The 25,618-nt window shown below is 48.7% G+C and overlaps 1 pseudogene; it reads left to right on the forward strand.

Annotated features, from left to right (window-relative positions):
- Nucleotides 1-209: 209 nt before the first annotated feature.
- On the forward strand, nt 210-20,972 carry LOC128836385 (pepsin A-like; annotated as a pseudogene).
- Nucleotides 20,973-25,618: the final 4,646 nt, after the last annotated feature.

A 25,618-nucleotide genomic window follows, 5' to 3' on the forward strand; every position in this document is an offset into this window, starting at 1 on the left:
ATGTCACAAAGCTCAGTAGAATGGCTCCTGCCAAGTGGCCCATAATGGAAGAGCATTAGCCGAGACACAAACTATTAGCACAAGAACTGCCTGCCTTAAGTGGCAAAGCACGGAATATTCCCATCACCCCGGCCTTCCAGCAGTTAGTACTGCCCTAGCCGTGGCACATTGCTCCAGGAAATGTCAGGTTGTGACCTTCTGACTCTTCTGTACTCGCAGCGAACCACAGACGTTTTAACCCTAAGAAGTCCTCCACCTACCAGGCCACCAGTCAGAGCGTCTCTATCCAATATGGCACCGGCAGCATGACTGGGTTCCTGGCCTACGACACTGTCCAGGTAAATCACAAGAAAGGATCAAAGCCTCTGGGGAAAGATTAGGAGTTAAGGACAGGACAGAGCTGGGAAGCTAAACCAGCAACTACACTGGGTGTGAATGGGGAGAAGGGTGTTGAAAGAGAGAAAGAGAAGACAGAGGATGCAGTCAAAGAAAGAGGGCAGGTGACACAAAGCAAGCCAGAGATCATCTGCATTAGGCCGTCATGCCCACTTAGATTCTCTTTGCGTGCTTACAAGCATCGTGTATCCTGTACACTGCCTCGTGAAGTGGTAAGGGTGCATGTGCACCCCTGCCCCCTAGTGGATGGAAACAGAGCTGCTCTGCTGTGTCATAGTCCTATCGTGTCAATGACTATAGGAGGTTCTGCTTTACTGGTCAGGGGGGCTTTTGGAACAGAAGGATTTCAGTTCTCCGCCTGCTGTCGGCATGAAGTGTGAAGTGACCGTAGTATCCCGAATAGGAACCACTGTTAAATCCTAGTCGGCGAAAGGGTTTTCCCGGGATTGTTGATACACATAATACCCAGTCAGCCTATTCCAGATACCAGGGCCTCATTCAGATCTCACTATTAGATGATGTGTGTTCATTTCTCATGAGTTTAACGTCTAGTTTTTAATTGCATAGTTTTAATAGCAATAATATTAACAGTATGCTGTTTTAATAGCATTACGGCATATTTGTATAATGAGTTGTTTGCAAGATTGCGTTGGAATATGATCTACCGGCATGCATAACCCATTAGTTTGAAATCAATAAATACCACTCTTAAAAGACTGACCACTGGCCAGTGGTGGGCTCACTGGAGAGCAAACACCTGAATAGCCCTTCAGCCCTAGAGAACGCCCTTTGGTCCACCTCCCTCCAAGCTGGCTTCCATCCCCCTCCATCCAACCCCCCAGCCCACGTGGGGGTGATGTGCACCTTAACTTGATAGTTCCAGGGTTTCAGAGGCTTACATTTCTGTTACCTCAGAACCTGGCTCATATAGGGCGGTGGGGAACAGAGAGGCGTTGAGCCCCCAGAGATGCAGGGCCCTAAAATCCTGGTTTACATGGAGTGTGCTCAGACCACCCTAGAAGGGCTGGGTTCCCCAGATCCTGGCTCTCATGGGGGGTATGAAGATGGGCTTAGACCCAAGGGACCAGGCCCCCCCCAGATCCCATCACACATGGTGGCACAGAAAGGGGCTCAGGCACTGAGAGTGGCAAGGATCCCCCAGGTCTCAGCACACACCTGGGGGCAATGAAAGAGGCTCAGACCCCCAGGAGAGACAAGCCCCAGGTAGCAAATGTGAAAAATTGGGGCAGGGGTGGGGGATAATATGTGCCTATATAAGACAAAGCCCTGAATATCGAGACTGTCCTTTTAAAATCAGGACAACTGGTCACCCTACAAGCCCCATAGATCGCAGCACACATATAAGAGGAGAGAATGTGAGGCTGACAGGCCCCCTTCCCCTAATCCCCAGCTTCCCCTGCCACATCCCTCATGCATGCCCCCTCCCAGTATCCTACTTCTCATCTTCCCCTTACTATAGTTCCACCCCACCCCGCAACCTGTTCCCTCTTCCCTCCCCCACCCATCCCCACAGTCCCCATCCCCTCACCACAGCCCCAAACTCTTCTCTCCTAGTCCCCCCAACCCCCCTCCTCTCCCTGCACTCTCCCAACCCCAGCTGCCCAGCACGACACTGTGAGCATTCACACGTGCAATTGCTTTTCTTTTCAAAACCAGTCTGAGCCCCTTCAAATTATCTGCTGTACTCAGATTGCATTTCCCAACAGTAAAAACCACCTCAGCAGAGGAGGAGGATAGCCACACCATGCCTGCAAGTCAGTCTCAGATCTCCGCCAAGGGTAAAGGTACAATCCCTGGCTGTGGCTCCACCTCTGTGGCCACACAGCATGTCCCCTTGAGCCACCAAAGTCACCTGAAACCAGGCTGGCTGGAAAACTCTGTGTGGTGCATGAGTGTTTACTACACAATACCCCAGCCAGCAAAGCTCTGCCTTTCATAACGCTTTCATAATTGCTTCCCCAAAGGGGCAGCGGGTGCCAGGAAGTCGGTGAGATAAATATCAAGGGACTAAGATCACTTTGGGGAGGCTGAAAGCTGTGGTTTAAGCACCAGGTCTGGTTTGTTTGTTTTTTTAAAACCACATTGGTGGAATCTATTGACTTTATGAAACACTAGTTTGGGGAGGAGGGGAAGGCTATAGCTCAGGAAACTCTCTCGAGTGACCTCAGATTTGGTTTACTATGTCTACCCCAAGTCACAGCAAATTTCAAGAAATCTGAGTAACAGGGCTGGCTCTAGGATTTTTGCCGCCCAAGGCAAAAACAATTTTGGCCGCCCCCCCCCCGCCCGTTTTTTAATTACCCCGGCCCCGCCTCAACTCCGGCCCCTGCCTCCTCCCCCCAGGCTCTCAAGCCTAGGAGGGAGGGGGAAAAGCGGCGCCCGCGCCGCGGCCACTCGGAGTTTCCCCCTCCCTCCCAGGTTTGAGAGCCTGGGAGGGAGGGGGAGACCCCGAGCGGCCGCGGCGCGCGAAACAGCTGATTCGCGCGCCGCTGCTCCCCCTCCCTCCCAGGCTTGTGAGCCTGGGAGGGAGGGCGAGTAGCGGCGCGCGAGCGGCAGCAGCAGCGGAGGTGAGCTAGGGCGGCCGGGGCACATTTTTAGGGGTGGCATTCTGGCGCCGGCCATGCCGCCCCTAAAAATGTGCCGCCCCAAGCACCAGCTTGTTTTGTTGGTGCCTAGAGCTGGCCCTGCTGAGTAAACATGCGGATGTTAGAACTCTTGGAATAGTCAGCTTAGAAACAGAAATGTCATCTTAACCTAAACCATGCACTGTGAATACCCATTTGGGGGAAGGCAGAGTGCAGGGAACAGCAGCCTCTGGCAGAATGCAGACCCATAAGATCCCTGGGGTAGGGCTGGGCAGCTTTTCCCAGGTGCAGCATGTACAGATATGTTTGTGGAAGATTGTCATTTAGAGATGCTCCCTCATAAGGGACAGTATTATGCATATAGAAATTTAAAGATGTACCCTGGAAGCTGGGGTGGAGAACACAGTGTCACTATGTACAGCAGTTCACCCCAGCAGCTCCCTAGTTTGTTTTATTTCTTTCTCATTCACTACGTCGTTGTTTAATGAACCCCAAGTTCATTACATGGTGTCAGAAGTGCTGAGTGAGAAGGAGATGGCAGTCATTTCAAAGTCAATTCCTGTGTTTGAAACTAAAGCAGAGGCAAGGGGAGCACGTGGCAGAGCAAACAGAGAACAAAGGCTTTTGTATGTATTTGGTGAGCACAATAGTAGCTTGACTAGCTTAAGGAGTGTTGCAACCTCTATCCAGTCTGCAATTGTCAGGCAATGTTGCAGAGAACTGCGAAAAAAATTGAGATATAGATTTGAATTGTATTTAGCAGCGATGGGGCAGAGGAGAAAAATGATAAAGTGAATTTATCAGTCTTTTTGCATGTTGTTGAGGAGGAAGCATTGGGATATTTATAACAACTTTAAGTTCGAAGAAGGTGAAAGCATGAAGTTAAGTGAAATACTGACTAAATTTGGGGAACACTGCATGCCAAAAAGGAATGAGACCTTTGAGAGACAAAAAAATCAATCATACCATAGAGCAATATGTCACATAATTAAGGTAACTCAGTAAAACCTGCAACTTTGGTGAATTGACTGGTCAGAGATAGAATCATTTGTGGCATTAAAGACAATGTGTTAAGAAAGAGACTGCTCTGTGAAGGAGACTTAACTTTAGAAAAAGCTCTCCAGATATGCAGGGCAGTAGAAACTGTGAAAGCACAAGCCAGAGAGCTGAATCCACCAGAGGGAGTTATCCATGTACTAAGTACAAACAAATATAGCCAGAATAGGTCAAATCAAAGAGTGGAACCACTCGCTATGAAAACTACTGCAAGGGGGAAGGCTGGGTACAGACGATCATGTGGAAGATGTGGATCACAGCATGGCCCCAAACACTGTGTTGTCTTTGGGAAACTCATAAATGTGAGGGAAATAATCATTCTGCAAAATGCTGCAGATCTCAAATGCAGAAAAGTCAAGTGCATTCAGTTGAAGACAACCTGGTTGGGGAGTTTTTCATAGATGCACTGGGATCTAGCAAGCGTGCTGAGAGGGACTGGATACTACCTGTGACAGTGAATGGAAATTATTCCACTGAAACTGGACACAGGAGCTCAGGTTAATATTCTGTCTGAAGAAGATTATGAGAGACTGAAAATAAGACCAAAACTGGGATCAACAAAAATAAAAGTAACTGGTTATTCTGGAACAATTATACCATTGAAGGGGAGGTGCATTGCTAGCATCAACCATAAAAACACCATGTGCAGGCTCCTGTTCATTGAAGTGCCAAAGAAGGTGACACCAATTTTAGGCCTGGCTCCATGTGAAAAACTCAGTCTGGTAAACCAGGTGTTCTCACTAAACGATCATACTGAATCTGGTTATGAGGCACTCTTTTCGGAATAGCATGATCTGTTTCAAGGGTTGAGTTGCTTTCAGGGTGAACATATAATCCGGATAAACAAGCAAGTCCCTCCAGTTATCCATCCATTTCATAAACAAACTAGAGAAATACAACCTAGATGGAGCTACTATAAAGTGGGTGCAAAACTGGTTGGAAAACCGTTCCCAGAGAGTAGTTATCAATGGTTCACAGTCATGCTGAAAGGGCATCTCGAGTGGGGACCCGTAGGGATCAGTTCTGGGTCCGGTTCTGTTCAATATCTTCATCAATGATTTAGATAATGGCATAGAGAGTACATTTATAAAGTTTGCGGCTGATACCAAGCTGGGAGGGGTTGCAAGTGCTTTGGAGGATAGGATTAAAATTCAAAATGATCTGGACAAACTGGAGAAATGGTCTGAAGTAAACAGTATGAAATTCAATAAGGACAAATGCAAAGTACTCCATTTAGGAAAGAACAATCAGTTGCACACATACAAAATGGGAAATGACTGCCTAGGAAGGAGTACTGCGGAAAGGGATCTGGGGGTCATAGTGGACCACAAGCTAAATATGAGTCAACAGTGTAACACTGCTGCAAAAAAAGTGAACACCATTCCGGGATGTATAAGTATGAGAAGTAATTCTTCCGCTCTACTCCGCACTGATTAGGCCTCAACTGAAGTATTGTGTCTAGTTTTGGGCACCACATTTCAGGAAAGATGTGAACAAATTGGAGAAAGTCCAGAGAAGAGCAACAAAAATGATTAAAGGTCTAGAAAACATGACCTATAAGGGAAGATTGAAAAAATTGGGTTTGTTTATTCTGGAAGACTGAGAGGGGACATGATAACAGTTTTCAAGTACATAAAAGGTTGTTACGAGGAGGGAGAAGAATTGTTCTTCGTAACCTCTGAGCAGGGGCGGCTCCAGGCACCAGCGCACCAAGCACGTACCTGGGGCGGCAAGCCGCGGGGGGCGGCCTGCCGGTTGCTGTGAGGGCGGCAGTCAGGGAGCCTTCGACGGAATGCCTGCGGGAGGGCTGCCAGTCCCGTGGCTTCAGCGGCAATTCGTCGACAGCTATGCCAAAGCTGCGGGACCAGTGGACCTCCCACAGGCATGCCGCCAAAAGCCACCTGCCTGCCGTGCTTGGGACGGCAAAAAACATAGAGCCGCCCCTGCCTCTGAGGATAGGACAAGAAGCAATGGGCTTAAACTGCAGCAAGGGAGGTTAAGGTTGGACATGAGGAAAAACTTCCTAACTGTCAAGTAAGTTAAGCACTGGAATAAATTTCCTAGGGAGGTTGTGGAATCTCCATCATTGGAGATTTTTAAGAGCAGGTTAGACAAATACCTGTCAGAAATGGTCTAGATAATACTTAGTCCTGCCATGAGTGCAGGGGACTGGAGTAGATGACCTCTCAAGGTCCCTTCCAGTCCTATGATTCTACTTAGAAAGGTGCCATTTGCACTCCATGATAAACTCAAGGCTGAGCTTGCAAGGATGGAAGCAATGCAAGTAATACAAAAATTTAGGTGCCAACAGAATAGGTGAGCTCCCTCGTCATTGTGGAGAAAAGTAACACCCAGCTACACATATGCTTAGAACCAAGAGACCTCAACAAAGCTATAAAAATAACATTTCAAGCTACCAACCAGAGAAGAGATTATGTCTCAATTTGCAAATGCTCAATATTTCAGTAAATTGGATGCATCCTCAGGTTTTTGGTAGCTAAAATTAACTGAAGAAAGCTCAAAATTATGCACATTTAATGCCTCATTTGGAAGATACAGATTCTTACACTTACCCTTTAGTATAGTTTCAGCATCAGAATTATACCACAAAACCACATATACAATCTATGAACATATTACTCATGTTGACACCCCAATAAAAGAGGAGCATGATTGTAGACTTTAGGAAGTGCTGAATGCAACTAAAGCTGCAAACCTCAAACTAAATAGGGAGAAATGTGTTTTAGGGGTTACAGAACTGACTTTTGTTGGGGACATTATTTCCAACAAAGGTGTAAAACCTGATTAGACGAAGATTTCAGCCACTGAAATGATGCCACGTCTGCAGTCAAAGAAAGATGGCCAACGGTTCCTGGGAATGGTTAATTATCTTGGAAAATTCATCCGTAATCTATCTACCAAAGCAGCAACTTAGAGAAAACTCCTAGAGAATAAAATTGAATGGTATTGGGGTGCAGAACAGGAGGCACCATTGGAAGGTTTAAACAACAACTGATATAAGAGCCAGTGTTGAAGTTCTATGCAGCCGGAAGGCCTATTTAAATCTCAGCAGATGCTTCACAGTCTGGGGTAGGTCCAGTGATTTTATGGAAGCATAAGGATTGTTGGCAATCAGTGGTATATGCATCCAAATCACTGGCTGAGGCAGAAACCAGATATGCACAGATTGAGGAGGAGCTTTTAGGAGTATTGTTGGCCTGTGACAGATTCAATCAGTATATTTGTGGCCAGACAGTGGAAGTTGAAATGGACCTCAAGCCCCTGATAGCGTTATTTAACAAACCGCTAAATGACTGTATCTTAAGGATTCAAAGAATGATGATAAAGATGTAAAAGCATGATGTGGTTGTGGCCTACACACCCGGTACATTCATGTTCACTGCAGATGCACTTTTCAGAATGGTGACTCCCACTACGAAACCAAAGGAGACCTTAGAGATAGAGATGCAAGCCTATGTAGATATGATTGTAAAGTCAATTCCCATAGCTAACAAAAAACCAACAAATTAAGAGGAGAAACGGAGAAAGATGAATTATTGGGGATCTTTAAAGAAGTGATCATTAAAGGTGGCCTGAAGAAATAAGCAGTTGTCCAAGTATAAGAGATTATTGGAACTGCAGATACGAACTTACTGTGATAGATGGGATGATTTTCAAGGGCAGCAAGGTTGTAATTCCAATGAGCCTCCAACAAGAAATGCTACAGAAGATCCACAAGGGTCATTTAGAAATTGAGAAGTGCAAACAACGAGCATGAGAGGTGCTGTATGGGCCACGGATCAATCATGACATTACTAATATCATAGGAAATTGCTTTTCTTGCTTGAAATACAAGCCACGTCAACAGGCAGAGCTACTGAGGTCTCATCCAGTTCCACAAAGGCATTATGAGAAGGTCAGCACTGATTTATGTATCTGGCAATCAAAGGATTATTTAATAGTCACAGATTATTATTCTCTGTATCGAGAAATCTGCACTCTGCACAGCACTAATAGTAAGTCAGCGATAGCCGGCATGAAGGGAATCTTCTACAGATATGGAATTCCAGATGAAGTTGTTAGCAATAATGGAAAATAATTTTCCAGCACAGATTTTAGACAATTTGCCAGGGATTGGCATCAAGTCCAAATTACCCCCAATCGAATGGTCTTGTGAAAAGGGCTATATGGACAGCAAAGAACTTTATGAAAAAGACTTCTGACAATGGAGGTGATTTGTATAAATCTGTATTGGTATACCCAAGTACATCTCTGGAGAATGGCTCTTCTCCAGTTCAGCTGTTAGTGGGAAGAAGGCTCAGATCTAATTTACCAATCACTGATAACCTGCTGAAATCTCATGACAATGAAACCATAGGGAATATGAAAGAAAATCAGAAGTGGAAGCAGAAATATTATTTTGAGAAAAGGGCCTGTGATCTCCCGTCTCTTAGCCCAGGTGAGAGAAATGTGATTCCTCAGGCACACTCTAATACTTGGGGCCAAAGGGGTACCATTAAAGAACAGCTGCATCCAAGCCCTGGTCTACACTACGAGTTTAGGTCGACTTTAGCAGCGTTACATCGATTTAACCCTGCACCCGTATACACAACGAAGCTGTTTTTTTCTACTTAAAGGGCTCAAAATCGATTTCTGTACTCCTCCCCTGACGAAGGGATTAGCGCTGAAATCGACATCGCCGTGTCGAATTTGGGGTAGTGTGGACGCAGTTCAATGGTATTGGCCTCCAGGAGCTATCCCAGAGTGCTCCATTGTGACTGCTCTGGACAGCACTTTGAACTCAGATGCACTAGCCAGGTACACAGGAAAACCCCCGGGAACTTTTGAATTTCATTTCCTGTTTGGCCAGTGTGGCGAACTCAGCAGCACTCAGCAGCACAGGTGACCATGAAGTCCCCCCAGAATGTTTCTACATTCCCCCTATCATCTCCGTCCCTGAGGTTATCGCAGATTAGAAGGCGAAAAAAATGCACTTGCGATGACATGTTTTCCGAGCTCATGCAGTGCTCCCACACTGATAGGGCACAGCGTAATGCATGGAGGCATTCAGTGGCAGAGGCCAGGAAAGAATTGCTGTGTTTGCTTAATGGCAAAAGTATCATGCCTTGCTAGCAATCCTGCCCGAGCCAGGTTGCTGTGTCAGCCTTGGGCGGGGGCATGACCGCTTTGTGAGCAGGAAGGCCATAGATATAGACATTGCATTAGATAGCTTCTGTAGCTAGAGAAAACATTCCTGTGCATTCAGCAAAGTCTGTGGCAAAAAAAGAGAAGCCCCGTAGTGTGGTGGTTATCAAGTTCACCTAACACACAAAAGCCCTGTAGTGTAGTGGTAGAACAGTAGTTGTGTTCACCTAACACATGAACCGTCACCGGTTTGAAACAGGTCACTGTTCCTTTTTCTGTCTCCCCTCCTGCATTTTTAGTCTTAGAACAGACCGCGCTGTGAAATTTTACTTTGAATTATATCAATTATGAGTTAAATAATATGGAAGCTCTCTCTCAGTTATAGTCCCAGGTTCCTTACCCTTTCAGCAGCTCTGATAAATTAACATTTTTGTTAGGGGCAGGGGAAAATTTTCATGAAGCCTTTTATAGGGACTAATGCTATCTAAGGCTAGGTCTATACTACCCGCCTGAATCGGCGGGTAGAAATCGACCTCTCGGGGATCGATTTATCGCGTCCCGTCGGGATGCGACAATCGATCCCCGAATCGGCGCTCTTACTCCACCAGCGGAGGTGGTAGTAAGCGCCGCCGACAGAAAGCCGCAGAAGTCGATTTTGCCGCCGTCCTCACAATGGGGTAAGTCGGCTGCGATACGTCGAATTCAGCTATGCTATTCATGTAGCTGAATTTGCGTATCTTAAATCGACTCCCCCCTGTAGTGTAGATGTACCCTAAGACTCTGAAATAATCTTAACGTGGCCCATAGAGTGCAATCCTTCGTTCTGGATTTGTCATTCCACAAGTTGAACTGCTCCTTACTACTGTCCAGGCTTCATGAGCCATAGGAACAAGGGGCAGGCTGGAGTAGGTGCAACCGCACGGTGCTGCCGGCTGGGAGAGAAGCCTGAGGCAGAAGCCTCCAGCTCGCATGATATTCCAGGCAGGACTGAATCTCCATGAGACGAAACTTAAAGAAGAGAATGACCTGGAGTCACTCCCATTCCGTGCTCTAAGAGGAGGATAGCCATGTCTGTCCAGGCACCCCTGATCGGCCTCACCGAGGTCTGCCAGCTGAGCAGGACCCCAGCTTGCAGGAGCCGGCGGACGGAGCCCCAGACCAGCAGCGGGCTGAGCCACTCACCCTGCTGCTGGTCTGGGGCTCCGTCCGCCGACCCGCTCAACCCACTGTCTGGGGTTCCGATCATCCAGGCAGGCAGCGGGCTGAGCGGGTCTGGTGGACGGAACCCCGGAAAAAAGGCGCGAAACGATTGTCTGCCGTTGCTTTCACGGGCAGGGGGGGCTGACGACATATACCCAGAACCACCCGCAACAAAGTTTTTGCCCCATCAGGCATTGAGAGCTCAACTCAGAATTCCAATGGACGGTGGAGACTGCGGGAACTGTGGGATAGCTACCCACAGTGCAATGCTCCGAAAGTCGATGCTAGCCTCGGTACTGTGGACGCACTCCGCCGAGTTAATGGTCTTAATGGTCTTCAGTGGGGACACACACAATCGACTGTATAAAATCGATTTCTAAAAAATCGACTTCTATAAATTCACCCTAATTTTGTAGTGTAGACATACCCTAAGGTTTTACGCAATCCAGACTGATCAGGGGAACACATTGTAACATAATCCAAAAAATCTACGAGGAATCCCAGGAAGTTCCAACACATTGACAGTCGATGTGGACTCTGCCATTTCCCAACTGACTGATCATTTATCATCAACTGACAAAGGAGAACCTGGCAAGGAACAAGAGAATAATTCAGACTCTAATGAAAGGCTGATACTGAGAAGATCATAGAATATCAGGGTTGGAAGGGACCTCAGGAGATTAAACATCCTGAAAGACTCAGAGACTTGCTAACCTGCCTGGAGAAAGGCTATTGAGGAAAGTGAGTGGTAAAGATTCACTCCAGAGTGATGTGCTGGTAACCTCTCCTCTCTAGATAGTTGACACACTGTGTTTATGGAAAAACACTAGACGGGTTGAGAATTTAATGTGTGTGTTATTAGATAGTTGTTAGCTGTTTATATATAGGTAGATAAGAGCTACTGGGTTTTTCTGTTTTTTAAGGGGGAAGATGCAGATATGTTTGTGGAAGATTGTCATTTAGAGATGCTCCCCCATAAGGGACAGTATTATGAACACAGGAATTTAGAGATGTGCCCTGGAAGTTGGGATAGAGAACACTGTGTCGCTATGTACAGCAGTTCACCACAGAAGCTCCCCAGTTTGTTTTATTAAAGGTTTTATCCTTTCACATTCACTGGTTTGTTGTTTAATGAACCCCAAGATCATTACGTAACATGCATCTGATTCTCCCCATCCCTCCCCCCAAGGTCGGAGGCATTGTGGACACCAACCAGATCTTTGGTCTGAGCAAGACCGAACCCAGCTACTTAAGCTACTTTGCCCCCTACGATGGGATCCTGGGTCTGGTCTTCCCCAGCATCTCCTCCTCTGGAGCCACCCCCCCCCCCCGTCTTCGACAACATGATCAAAGAGGGTTTGTTGTCCCAGGACCTCTTCTCCGTCTACCTGAGCTCGTAAGTCAGGGCTGGAAACAGCCCATCTGTCTGCAGCGAGATTCACACTCCTATAGCACCTCTCACACTGAGCAATCCCTGCGATGTTTGCATCAGAATTCCCAAAACACAGCCACCTCTGGGGTGGAACGTGGCAGCCATTCTGTGCTAGTCAGGTCTGGCGCAACCACTAGGCAAACTAGGTGGCCACCTAGGGCACCAAGATTTGGGGGCGCCACCGCTAATCAAGACGATGGCTGCAGATTGCAGACTGTAGGGAGGACGTATATGATAAGAACCACGCTCCCAATGAATTGTTCTCCGACTCCTGCCATTTAGAAAGCCAGCAAAGTCCTTTGATTGTGAATCAATAATTGTACAGATATTGCTGTGTTGGTAGGTACATTACAATAATAGCTCCTCTGTCTTGTAGATCGCACAGCAGCCAGAAGGAGAGTGGAGCAGCTTGCAGCGGGAAGTGTAAGACCCCCGCTGGGACTGAGCTGTGCTGTCTGTGCGGTGCAGGCCGGGGCCGGCTTGCACATGGCATGCTCTGAGAGCAGGATTTCCAGGCAGAGGCTCTGCTCCCTGAGGAGAGAAGGGAGGGATGCCGTGGCTGGCAGTTCTGCGGGCTCTCTCGTATGGAGGGGCTAAGCCGCTTTAACCCACCTCCCTGTGCCCCAGCTTTCTACCCTCCCGACCCTGCTTTGGCGTGAGGGCCACGCACTCTCTGCCTCACAGTCCTGTCTGCCCCATACGCTCCCCCTCCCGGAGCAAGAGCCCAGCATTCAACTCCCCAGCCAGGGTGCAGGATGGACTCGTGAAGGCAAAGCAGGTGACACGATCCCATTGCCCTGTTGCAATTGCACTTGGCCCGCTGCTGCATGCCAGGCACTGGAGAGGAGAGCGCCCATTTTACCTTGCGGCTCTTTGAATCCTACCCCGCCCTCCACCCCCCCCCGGCCAAACCCAGATTGCGCCCTCTCCCCCCTCCACACCGGAACCCCGCCTGCTTCCCCTCCCCTCCCCATCAAACCCGATTCCCTCTCTGATGGAACCCAGTCTGCGTCCCTTCCCCACCTAACCTGATACCCCACTGACTCAACCCAGTCTGCTTCCCTTCCGCTCCCCAGCCAAACCCAATCCCCCACTGACCCGAACCCAGTCTGCTTCCTTTCCCCACCAAACTCGATCCCCCAGTATGATGGAGTATCCACCATTCTAATTTTATAAAAACAACAAGGAGTCCGGTGGCACCTTAAAGACTAACAGATTTATTTAGGCATAAGCTTTCGTGGGTAAAAAACCTCACTTCTTCAGATGCATGGAGTGAAAGTTACAGATGCAGGCATTAGATAATGACACATGAAGACAAGGGAGTTACCTCACAAGTGGAGAACCAGTGTTAACAGGGCCAATTCAATCAGGGTGTATGTAGTCCACTCCCAATAATTGATGAGGAGGTGTCAATTCCAGGAGAGGCAAAGCTGCTTCTGTAATGAGCCAGCCACTCCCAGTCCCTATTCAAGCCCAAATTAATGGTGTTAAATTTGCAAATGAATTTTAGTTCTGCTGTTTCTCTTTGAAGTCTGTTTCTGAAGTTTTTTTGTTCAAGAATAGTGACTTTTAAATCTGTTATAGAATGTCCAGGGAGATTGAAGTGTTCTCCTACTGGCTTTTGTATGTTACCATTCCTGATGTCCGATTTGTGTCCATTGATTCTTTTACCTGGGGACAGTCTGGTTTGGCCAATGTACATGGCAGAGGGGAACTGCTGGCACATGATGGCATATATAACATTAGTAGACGTGCAGGTGACTGAGCCCTTGATGGTGTGGCTGATGTTGGGTCCTCTGATGGTGTCGCCAGAGTAGATATGGGGTCCAATAACATGTATTAATTCTAATGAACAATGCCATATTATGCAGTAGTTATTTTTGAAAGTTTATAATAAGCAATGCTCCGGGGTGGGGGGGGGGCAAAGTGGAAGTTTCGCCTAGGGCACAAAATATCCTTGCACTGGCCCTGGTGCTAGTGCCATATGTTTTGGAGAGCAGAAGTGAATGATGATATCTCTAATAACAACTGCAGGGGGAATTAACATTAGGAAGAATCTAGTTACTAGTTATGACTGGAAAATGGGTCTCCCCTCGCCTCCCCCCCCCAAGAAAATTTCTACTTTCCAGCAAAAAATCAAACACTGAAATAATTCAGTTTGGAAATATTGCCCTAGTGCCTCGTGGGAGTTTGAATGGGGGGATCTCATGCTCTCATTCTCCTATCTAGGCTGGAGTCCATGGTCAGACTACACTGCCCATGATGCACCACTGTCCCCCCTCATGGTGGGGAAAGGGTGTTGCATGATGTGAAATGCACCAGTCTGACTCTATCTCCCATTGAAGTGATTGACATTGTCTCGTTAGACAACAATTCGTGCATCTTCCTTGACTCTCCTCTCTCCCTTCTCCAGCAACAACAAAAGGGGAAGCTTTGTGATGTTCGGCTGCATTGATTCATCTTACTACTCTGGGAGCCTGAACTGGATCCCTCTCTCCGCTGAGACTTACTGGCAAATCTTCATGGACAGGTATCGCCCACCCCTTGGCCCTTCCACCTGGGGGCTATTGGAAGACAGGTCAAATGTTACTGAATTGTACATCGGAGCCAGGGAAACTCAGCCGTCAGAGTCTAGACAAAATGAGAGACAAGGAAGCCACAAAAACACCTTCCATGGAGCCATAGGAATGGGACTCCACCACTAGGTTAGGTCAGGTCAGTGATTCTCAACTTTGTCCATACCAGGACCCCTCTCCCATTTTCCAGCTCTGTTTAGCAGTATGGGAAGGGCAGGGGGGCTATGACCATCAGTCCCAGAAGGCTGTAGCACAAGGAGCAACGGGCAGTAGCCGCGGAAGGAAAAGCGTAGGATGAGACGTCAGAGCAAAGTTCTTGGCAGTCATAACAAAAGGGCGGTGGGGCAGCTCCACCCCACAGGACGCTTCCTGGCTTCTTGTGGGCTGAGTGGGGATGAGATTGGGAATGTTCCTGGGGACATTCCCCTGACTCTCTCTCTCTCTCTCTCTCTCTCTCTTCCAGCATCACCATGAATGGCTACCTTATCTCTTGTGCTAATGGCTGCCAGGCTATCATCGACACTGGCACCTCTGTGCTGGGGGGCTGGGGACTCCGACGACCTGGTAAGGTCAGGGAGGAGGGATGGATGTTTCTAGAGGCATCTGCTATACATGCGCATGGCCGAACCCCTGATTTCAACACCACTGCCCACAAGCTGCATCCAGCCAGGAAAGATCAGCTGGGTCACTCTGCAGATTCCCTGGTGCTTCCACCCTCACCATAGAAACACAGGAGAGGTCGCCGTCCCCAGCACGTGGCCAGGCCACATATAGAATCCGGGACCATCTGAGCTGACAAAATTGGTTCAATTCACAGAGGCTCAAGCTTTCAGAGCCAGAGGTTCAATCCCTGGAGAGGCCCCAGTCACCCAGCTCATTCAGAACCCATTGCTAACCACATGCGGCTTCCCTTTGCCCAGATGTGTCACCTCCCTCGTTGCAGAGTTGAGTGCTGGAGCCATGACTAACCTGGCTCCTCGATGTTGCCTTTCTCCCTACAGATCAGCTGCAGCGCCAAGCACACCCTGCCCGACATCATCTTCACTATCAATGGCATCAAGTTCCCTCTGCCCGCCACCACCTACATCTGCCAGGTAAGTATCTGCGTCGGAGCCTCTCAGCAAGGGAGGTGGTGGAATCTCCTTCCTTAGAGGTTTTTAAGGCCCGGCTTGACAAAGCCCTGGCTGGGATGATTTAGTTGGGAATTGGCCCTGCTTTGAGCAGGGGGTTGGACTAGATGACCTCTTGAGGTCCCTTCCAACCCTGAGATTCTATGATTCAAGAGCTTGTGCCTGAGGCTGCAGGACCATCACTGAAATGCAGCACAGAGTCCGTTCTTAGCATGGGGGGTGGCGCAAAGAGCTCTTCCCCCAAAGGGACTGTACAGGCAGCCTGTAGAGCTGGCTGCCCCAGGAAATCACCATGCCAGGGGGCTTACAGGAGAGGGGTTAAATAAGCAGCTACCCAGCTAGGAGACCACTGAGGAGAGCATCCTTTGTCTTACCAAGGGATCTCGAAGGAGGAGAAGTGGTTGGCGTGGAGCTGGGAACTATATCTCCAAGTGGTTTAGTTCCCCAGACAGAACGACTGACAGAGGAGCACTGCGGAATCCCCCATGCTGTTAGGCAGAGACAGTTGAAATGGGGTCGCTCAGCAAAGAGGATCTCCCTTAAGCACCTGGGGCCCAGAGTGATTCCTGAACGCCCTACGGTACCAGGACTAAATAGCAATTCAAGAAAATACCTTAAGTGGAGAAATGGAGCAGCTCAAAACTCCACCAGAGCTGAAGCTGGCTGGAAATATGGAAGACAAGTGGAAGAGATTTAAACAGGCCTTGCATTGCGTCTGCAAGCAACGAGTGCCAGTGAAAAGGACATCTGAAGAAGTGAGGTTCCTACCCACGAAAGCTTATGCTCCCAATACTTCTGTTAGTCTTAAAAGTGCCACAGGACCCTCTGTTGCTTTTTAGTGAAAAGGGAGGGAATCAGATGTAGCCTTATTCTGACAAGAGCAGGTTCTGGTGCACATGTGTCTAAAATATCAGTTAAGTCAGGTTAACTATGAAACTGTATTACAAAAATGTAAGGAGTACTGCACTCCACATAAAACTGAAGCTTATGAGAGTTTAACCTGAGGTTCCAAAAGGAAAGTGAAACTAGAGTAGAATTTGTTCCTGATCTAGAGCTGGGGAGCCAATTTTGCAGGTTTTTTTAGGGGGCAGAGCAGAGACTAACCGACTCCCTGAGAAGAGACAACACTGTGACTGGAATGCGGAACAAAGCCAGGAGACCTAGAATCAACCCTTCACGAAGCACTCCAAGTCCAGAATGACCCTTGTGGAGGATGGACAGAGCTCTGACGCTGCAGTCATGACTGAGAATCCAAAATGCTGTAGTTAAACCTGAAGAAGAGCTCTGTGTAGCACGAAAGTTTCTCTCTCTCCCCAGCAGAAGCTGGTCCAATAAAAGATATTACCTCCCCCACCCTGCCTCTCTAACAGGAAACCTAAGGCAGAAAGGCGCACGCAGCTCAGACAGAATCAGGGAAGAACAACACCAGCAGAAGTTCAGGCAATGCCTGGCATATCAGAAGAGATACAAGAACCGCCATGAATTCCATCGCTTTGCAAGAGTTTGCCAGCACCGGCAGAGTGCGCACAGCCTGGACAAAGAGGACGATGACAGTACCACTAGCTCAGCTGTTTCATAGGAGCAACGGTCGCAGCAAAAGATGACCAGGCTGTCACAGCCGGAGAGCAAATGGTTACGTTGGACACTGGTGCACAAGCCGATGAGTTGCCACAAATAGTGTTATCAACACTAAAAGAAAAGCCACGGGTAAACTCAGGGCTTAGAGCAGTGAGATTATCCCCACTAAAGGAGTATGTGAACTAGACATATGGGTAAACTGGGAAAGCTACAATGTGGAATAGTACCCAGGAAAAGTGCACCTGTTACTGGGTTAAGTGTGTCAAGCCCCTGGTCTCATCAAGAGGGTGCAAAGAGTTTGAGGACATCTTCCAGGGGATGGAGAATATTTCAGCAGAGTACAGAATAGATCTGAAAGAGCCCAACCACCCCACAATTCACACCCCAAGGAACGCTCCCCTCACCCTGAGGCAGAGGCTGAGAGAGGAGCTGGATAGACTCATTGATCTGGGAATCACCGAGCAGGTAGAGGAACTAATAGAGTGGATATAATCATTGGTCGTTGTAGAAAACACAGACAGAACCCTTCGCTTATGCATAACCTCAAAAGACTTAAATGTCTGAAAAAAGGGGATGTTTTTCACTACTACAGGGAAAGACATTTTTGGGGAGATGGTGAATGCCAAGTGTTTTTCTACAGGGGATGCATCACAGCAGGGTTCTGACTGGTGCCCTAAGAAGGACAGAACACATGTTTGTTCTCCTTCAGCATCTCCTTTGGGAGACACCATTTCCACAGATGGACACTTGGCTTGTGTTCAGCACCAGTGTTTCACTGGAAAATACAATATGCTTTTGATGGTATAGAGGGTGCCATGGTTTATGCAGGCAATGTTCTGATCTGGAGAAAACCAGAAGAACACCATGACCAGAGGCTCCGGGCAGCTGGGAAAGAGCCAGAGCTGCTGAGCTAAAGCGAATATGAACAAGCATATAAATTCTGTGTAATGGAAATAATGTCCCTGGGCGAGAAGTTAGTCTAGCAAGGGGCACAGGTCGATCACAGTGTAGGCGAGACCATCACCAACATGCCGGCCCCAACAGACAAGGAAGGGTACAATGATTCCTTGGAACAGTAAATTATGTAGGGAAATTTGTGCCTAAACTAACAGTTCAAACAAGCCAGCTGAGAGCATTGCTGTGCAAAGACATGCAATGCACCTGTGGTGCAAATCTTCAGAGAGAGTCTGAGACAATTAAGGGGTTAAAAAGGCCACAGTCCTGTGAAACTCTGACAGTAAGCTCAAAACTCAGTTGTCCATGGACACCTCTGAAGAAGATATTGGCACAGTCCTCCTACAGCAGGATGGTCAGAACGGGAGACCAGTGGCTTACGCATCACAGGAACAAACAAAACTGGAATGACCATATGCTCAGAGAGAGGAGGAGACTTCGGATTTTTGTCCACAGGTGTAAAGAGTTTCATGTCTCTATTTATGGAGGCCAGTGTTCGCCGAAACTGACCACAAACCACATATTTACCATTGCCAAAAGGAGCCTGGGAACCATACAAAGATTACTTTTTCAGCTGCAAAGATAGGATTTGCAAATTGAATACGATCCTGGGGGAGATTTGGCAGTCTCAGACACGCTCCCTAGAGCATTTGAGAAGACGGCAGTGGAGCAAAGTCCAGAGCTGTTCTACATGTCAATTTGATTAAAAAAAATCAGTCCAGCCTCAGACAAAACATGGACTGCGATTGCCAGAGTTACTGCTTAGGACAAGACGCTGCAGAAATCGGTTAAGGCTGTTAGCACTGAGTGACCGTGACCACATGTTCCCAGCCTCTATCACCAGTTCAGGGGGAAACTCTCAGTCCTAGATGGGATTTTGTTTAAAGGCACCAGGACGGTGATCGCTGAGCTATTGCAGAATCAGATATTAAAAAGGAGACATGAAGGTCATTTAATGATTGAAAAATCTAAGCAAAGGGTCAGAGACATTTTACACTGGCCTCAAATGAACAGCAACATTGAGGAAGCTGTCAAGGCTTGTTGTATGTGCCAAAAAAGCAAAAACCTATGTTAGTGGCAGAGAAAAAATTGTCCCTGGAGTAGAAATTTGTCTACATTGGCTGGAAAAAAGAAGACTATGTATTTGTCCTAAACTACTAGTCTCATTTCCCTGAGGCAGCCATACTAAGGTACTACAGCTAAACAGTTGATTGTGCATCTCTATTTTTGCTAGTCACAGTACACCTGCCATAGTGATGTCTGACAATGGGCTGCATTGAGTTTTAGCAGTTTGCGGTGAAGGTTGGGTTTAGACGTGTGGAGAATATGGAAATGTCTGTAATATTTATAGGGAAAATATGCATGACTCAGTTTCCCCTACTTACTTTGTATTGCTCGGCACTGGGTCTGGAGGAGTTAATTTCTTCTCGGGGACAGGGGGAATAAGAGATAGCTGCTGGTCACAGAAGCCTGCCCAGGTTGGCATGACTGACCTATAAGGAACTGACTGCATAGCAATGTAGTGCCCTGCAGAGACAATGGAAGACCAACAATTGGGCACTGACTGGCAGCCAAGGGAAGCAGAACATGTGACCACAGTGGAACTGCGGACAGACTGTTAAGCAGACTGCTCCCAGTTCAGAGAGATTACATCCACAAGGCTATGGAAGAGGGGGCAGGTGATTCCGCCAACATGGATTTAGAGTTAAATTGTGCTGTCCTAGGCTAATTTAAGAACTCCTCAGCCCTGGATTCCAGGTGACTAATGAATGCTGGATTGTTTTGAAAAGGCAGCACAGCAAATCTCTAATGGTCATATTGCTCCCAAAGGGGTAAAATCTCACTGGAGAACCCTGTTGAGAAACACAGGAGCTGAATCCAGAGCGCCTGGTCCTGGAGTATTGGAGCCATGGGATCCCAGGAGCTTCCACCAAATCGTGGACATGATGCAGCGTGCATCTGTAATGGAAATCAATGGCCACCAGCAGCGGTGAGGTCACGTGAGGCTGCCCTGAGATTGTATGAGGTGGTCATCCCAGACGGACACATACTGAGGAGGAAGAGATGACACCTTCTCCAACATCCAGAAGGGAGGGAGGAGGGGAGCTGGGTCGGCCGGCTGGCCCAAGGGAGTCTCAGTTAGGCAACAAATTAAGCAGGTGGAGACAAGTGAGTCCCAGGACATACCACCATGGAGCAAATGGACTGACTGCCTCCTAACAGCAGTAGCACTGACACATCAAGGGAGATCAGCAATCCGAGCTAGAGTGAAGGGTGCCTTGGAAATCAATTGAGTGTTACTAGTGGTTGGTTATAAGCATATGGAATGGAGCATTCTATGAGTGCGGTTTAAGTGGCGTTGTGACTGAGTAATGGCTGGAAAAGGAGGAGGTGGTATCGGTCACTGTCCCTTAAGAGGGTTAGCATCCCAGACAGGAAGTCTAGGGGAGGGGTTGCGGAGGCCCCTGTGCTGTTCTGCAGAAGCAGTTAGAACTGAGCACTGGGGAATTCCTTCAAGCACCTTGGGCCCAGAGTGATCACTGTATATCCCGTCTGAAGGGCAGTGACCCCTAGCAGCTGGCTGAGGCATTGAGTCGGTACGGTACTCACCCACTGTACTCACTGCCTGTCTCCTAGCCATGCCTGCCCCAGCCTCAGGCAGCTTAGCTTGGGAGCGCCGAGATCTCAGCCCAACATACAGGGAGTCAGTGGAGTTCCAGCCCAATAACCCATGTGCCATTTTTCCCTGGTGCAGAACTCAGGCTCTTGCTCTCCCGGCTTTGAAGGCATCAACGTCCCCACCTCCTCCGGAGAGTTCTGGATCCTCAGAGACATCTTCATCCGCCAGTACTACTTTGACAGGGCCAACAACCAGGTGGGCCTGGCCCCCATGGCATAAACACAGCGCCGTCCCTTAATTGTCTCAGACTCTCTATGAAGATTTGCACCACAGGTGCATTGCATGTCTTTGCACAGCAATGCTCTCAGCTGGCTTGTTTGAACTGCGTAGACGCGCGGCCAATCAGGAGAGGGCTTACTGGGAGCCAATCATGGAACACTGACCCCGGAGAGTCTCCGTTTCTCCAGAGCCCAACACCGTGTATCGATCTAGTACTAGAAATTGCTGCTAGGAATTAAATGGACACACGCTATGCCCCACCCCACACTCACCCTCTCGCCTCTAATCTTACCAACTGTAGAATAGAATATAGGACTATTAAAGCATCAGAGTGAATTGTTTCTCTCTGATTGACTATGTCATGCCTGGACTCCTCCGATGGAAAAGTGGTGACATATCCTCATAGCTTCTGCTGATGCTGCTCAGTCTTGACCTGCCATTCCCGTCCTGGGCTCTTCAAACACACACAGCTCTGTTGATGCCCCTCAATCTTTATGCACAGTCCCCGTGCTATTCTATTCATGTACCCAACCATGTGCCCTCTGATCTGCCAATGCCCCTCAATCCTGACCTGTTTGCTTTGTTACCTCCAACAGTAACTTGTGAAATGGTTTTCTGGGTATAACTTTGACATGAAGAAATTGTTTATAAGACGAAAGAAAACTAAAAAACAAAACTGACAACCCATAGAGTGTGCAAATGAGTTACATCATATATAAAAAAAAGATAAACAAATGAGTGGTACAATGTACAAATACTTAAAGCAACCCCCTCTTCAGGTATGAAGTTTTAGAATATAAGATCACATTCAAACAAAAACAAAGTTTGATTAACTATATTTAAAGGACTGGTTCACTGATGGGAGGATAAGGTTCACCAAGCAATGAGAATCAACCAGGGTATTCAATCAATAACTTAGAACACTAAAAACATTAGAGGGACATTCTTATTCAATTGAGGTAGGCTAATGGTTAAGCATCGGCAGCATAATTCAGTTACCATATGTGAAGAATTAGTGCCATATATCATAGAATCATAGAAGATCAGGGTTGGAAGAGACCTCAGGAGGTCATCTAGTCCAACCCCCTGCAGGATCAACCCCAACTAAATCATCCCAGACAGAGCTTTGTCAAGCCAAGCTTTAAAAACCTTTAAGGATGGAGATTCCACCACCTCCCTAGGTAACCCATTCCAGTGCTTCACCACCCTCCTAGTGAGATAATTTTTCCTAATATCCAACCTAGACCTCCCCTACTTCAACTTGAGACCATTGCTCCTTGTTCTGTCATCCACCACTGAGAACAGCCGAGCTCCATCCTCTTTGGAAACCCCCTTCAGGTAGTTGAAGACTGCTATCAAATCCCCCCTCACTCTTCTCTTCTGCAGACTAAATAACGCCAGTTCCCTCAGCCACTCCTCATAAGTTATGTGCCCCAGCCCCCTAATCATTTTCATTGCCCTCCACTGGATTCTCTCTAATTTGTCCACAACCTTTCTGTAGTGGGGGGCCCAAAACTGGATGTACTACTCCACATGTGGCCTCACCAGTGCTGCATAGAGGGGAATAATCACTTCCCTCGATCTGCTGGCAATGCTCCTACTAATGCAGCCCAATATGCCGTTAGCCTTCTTGCCAACAAGGGCACACTGTTGACTCATATCCAGCTTCTCATCCACTGTAATTCCCAGGTCCTTTTCTGCAGAACTGCTGCTTAGCCAGTTGGTCCCAGCCTGTAGGAGTGCATGGGATTCTTCCATTCTAAGTGCAGGACTCTGCACTTGTCTTTGTTGAACCTCATCAGATTTCTTTTGGCCCAATCCTTCAATTTGTCTAGGTCACTCTGGACCCTATCCCTACCTTCCAGCATATCTACCTCTCCCCCAAGCCTAGTGTTATCTGCGAACTTGCTGAGGGTGCAATCCATCCCATCATCCAGATCACTAATGAAGTTGAACAAAACAGGGGGAGGGATAGCTCAGTGGTTTGAGCATTGGCCTGCTAAACCCAGGGTCATGAGTTTAATCCTTGAGAGGGCCACTTAGGGATCTGGGGCAAAATCAGTACTTGGTCCTGCTAGTGAAGGCAGGGGGCTGGAGTTGATGACCTTTCAAGGTCCCTTCCAGTTCTAGGAGATGGGATATCTCCATTAAATTTTATTTATTTATTTATAAAACCAGCCCCAGGACCAACCCCTGGGGCACTCCACTTGATTCCAGCTGCCAACTAGACATTGAGCCATTGATCACTACCCACTGAGCCCAATGATCTAGCCAGCTTTCTATCCATCTTATAGTCCATTAATCCAATCCATACTTTTTTAACTTGCTGACAAGAATACTGTGTGAGACTGTATCAAAAGCTTTGCTAAAGTCAAGTGTGACAGGGTCGTAGCTCACCGCTGTGGTGCCTCCTCCTGGTCGTCTTGGGGAATTGGCTCGAACCAGTAGGGCGCCTCTTCGGGTGGCATCCCACCTGTCGTTCCACCTGCGTTGGGTGCGCGGACTTGCGTCACCCTCAATGTACGGAGTCCTCTTCTGGAGCACTGTCCTCCGACAGTGTCCCTTTCGCCTCTTCACACCCCCTTCCGGGGGGGGGAGGGGTAAACAACAGCCCCACACCTTCGAGTCCGATCCTCACCGTCCAGGACCTTGTGTGGTTCTGACCAGCCGCTCCCTGCGGCCCGTGGCTGTGCGTGGGGTAGCACAGCAAACAAAGGGGGGAAAAGGAGGGGGGGGACTCAGGCCCGCCCACTACTCTGAGTCCCAGTCCAGAGGCCCTCGGGTGACAGTCTCCCTGTCTTCCTTCTCTTTCCTCCTCTGACTATCCCTCTGGACTGCTTCCCCAACAGCCCTTCGCTACGCTAGGCCTCCTCCTCCCAGGCCTGCCGCCTAGCAGGCTATGGAGTGGGGCCTTCTCCCACTCTCTCAGGCTGGCCTGCACTGCGCTGTCCATGGTGCTGGCCTCCCAGCTCTGGAGACAGACCTTCCCCTCTGAAGGCCTGGGACAGACTGACTGCTCCTGCTCTGGGCAGCCTTTTATATGGCTAAGCCGGGCCCTGATTGGCTGGCTCCAATCTGCCTTCTTATTGGCTCCCAGTAAGCCCTCTCCTGATTGGCCGCGCGTCTACGCAGGCGCCTAGGCCTGCCGCAGCCCAGTCTCTCTGGGTGTGGGGTAATCGCCCCACCATACACCCTCCCCCTTAAGAACCCTCCCGAGGCGGGGGGGTATCCTAACCGGCCTAATGGCCTAGAGCTCGGAAAGCAACCTTTGTCCCGCAGTGGCTCGGCTTACCGGCTCAAAGTCTAGAAACTTAGCCCTTGTCACTGGGCCTTATGGCCTACTGGCCCCAAAGTCCCGGAAATTAGTCTTTGCCAACGGGCAACCCGGCTTATCCACCGTCTCAGCGGGGGGGGGTCCCACCAAAACACGCTGAGGCTTACCGGGTCCGACGTACCAGTCCGTCTCTTCCCTTAAGCTGCCTCCTATCTGTTCCGCTGCTGGAGTGTCCCACGGGTCTCCTGATTCTCCACGGGTCTCGTGGTCCACCGCCTCGGCTGGTCCCTCCCACAGTGAGGCTCCCTCTCGACCTGGAGAAGTCGCAGTCCTCGGCGGTTCCAGGAGTGTGGGCTGGTCCTCCACCGGGGCTTCCCGCAAGGGTTCTCCTCCCATGGCCGTCTGTCTAGGCTGGGGTATGCTCCCTCCTCTCGCACTCTCTGTGCATTTGGGACACACCCCGTATAAGCGTGACGGATCCTCTGCCGTCAGGGCTAACTGTTTAGGGCCTCGGCAGTTGGATGGGAGCTTGACTGCCCCCTCGCAGACCACCCCCTGCGCTAAGGATCCCCCTCCTTGGTCCGATTCTTCGCCCTCCTCCCCTAGCCTGGAGAAGAAATCGGCGTTAGTATGGGCCTTACCCGGTTGGTGGAGCACCTGGAAGTCGTAAGACTGGAGGGCGAGGTACCACCGCATAATTCTAGCGTTCGTGTCTTTCATGCTGTGGATCCATCGCAAAGGGGCGTGATCTGTGATTAATTTAAAACTATTCCCTAGCAGATAGTAACGGAGGGCGTCGATAGCCCACCGTACCGCCAGGGCCTCTTTCTCTATCGTTGAGAAGTGTCTTTCTCGGGGGAACAGCTTCCGACTTAAATACAGTACTGGGTGTTCCTCCCCGTCTACTTCCTGGGAGAGTACTGCACCTAGGCCGACTTCCGAAGCGTCTGTTTGTAGTATAAACTCCTTCGTGAAGTCGGGGTGCCGTAGTACTGGTTCTTGAGTGAGCCGTTCCTTGAGTGTGTTAAAGGCTCGCTCGCATTGCGTAGTCCACTGTACCTGTCGAGGTTGGGAGTTCTTCGTTAGATCTGACAGGGGGGCGGCTATGGATGCGAAGTCTGGTACAAAACGACGATAGTACCCAGCTAATCCCAAAAACTGACGCACTTGTTTCTTCGTCGTGGGGGTGGGTACATCTCTGAGGGCTTGTACCTTGCTAATCAGGGGTGTTAGTTTCCCCCCTCCTACCGTGTATCCCAGGTAGGTCACTTCTTCTTGGCCTAAGTGACATTTCGCTGGGTTAGCTGTCAGGCCGGCCGCCCTGAGGGCTTGTAACACTGCTGCCAGGTGGTGTAAATGGCTCTCCCATTCG

This window comes from Malaclemys terrapin, chromosome 4 (genome assembly GCF_027887155.1).
Source record: "Malaclemys terrapin pileata isolate rMalTer1 chromosome 4, rMalTer1.hap1, whole genome shotgun sequence".
NCBI lineage: Eukaryota > Metazoa > Chordata > Testudines > Emydidae > Malaclemys > Malaclemys terrapin.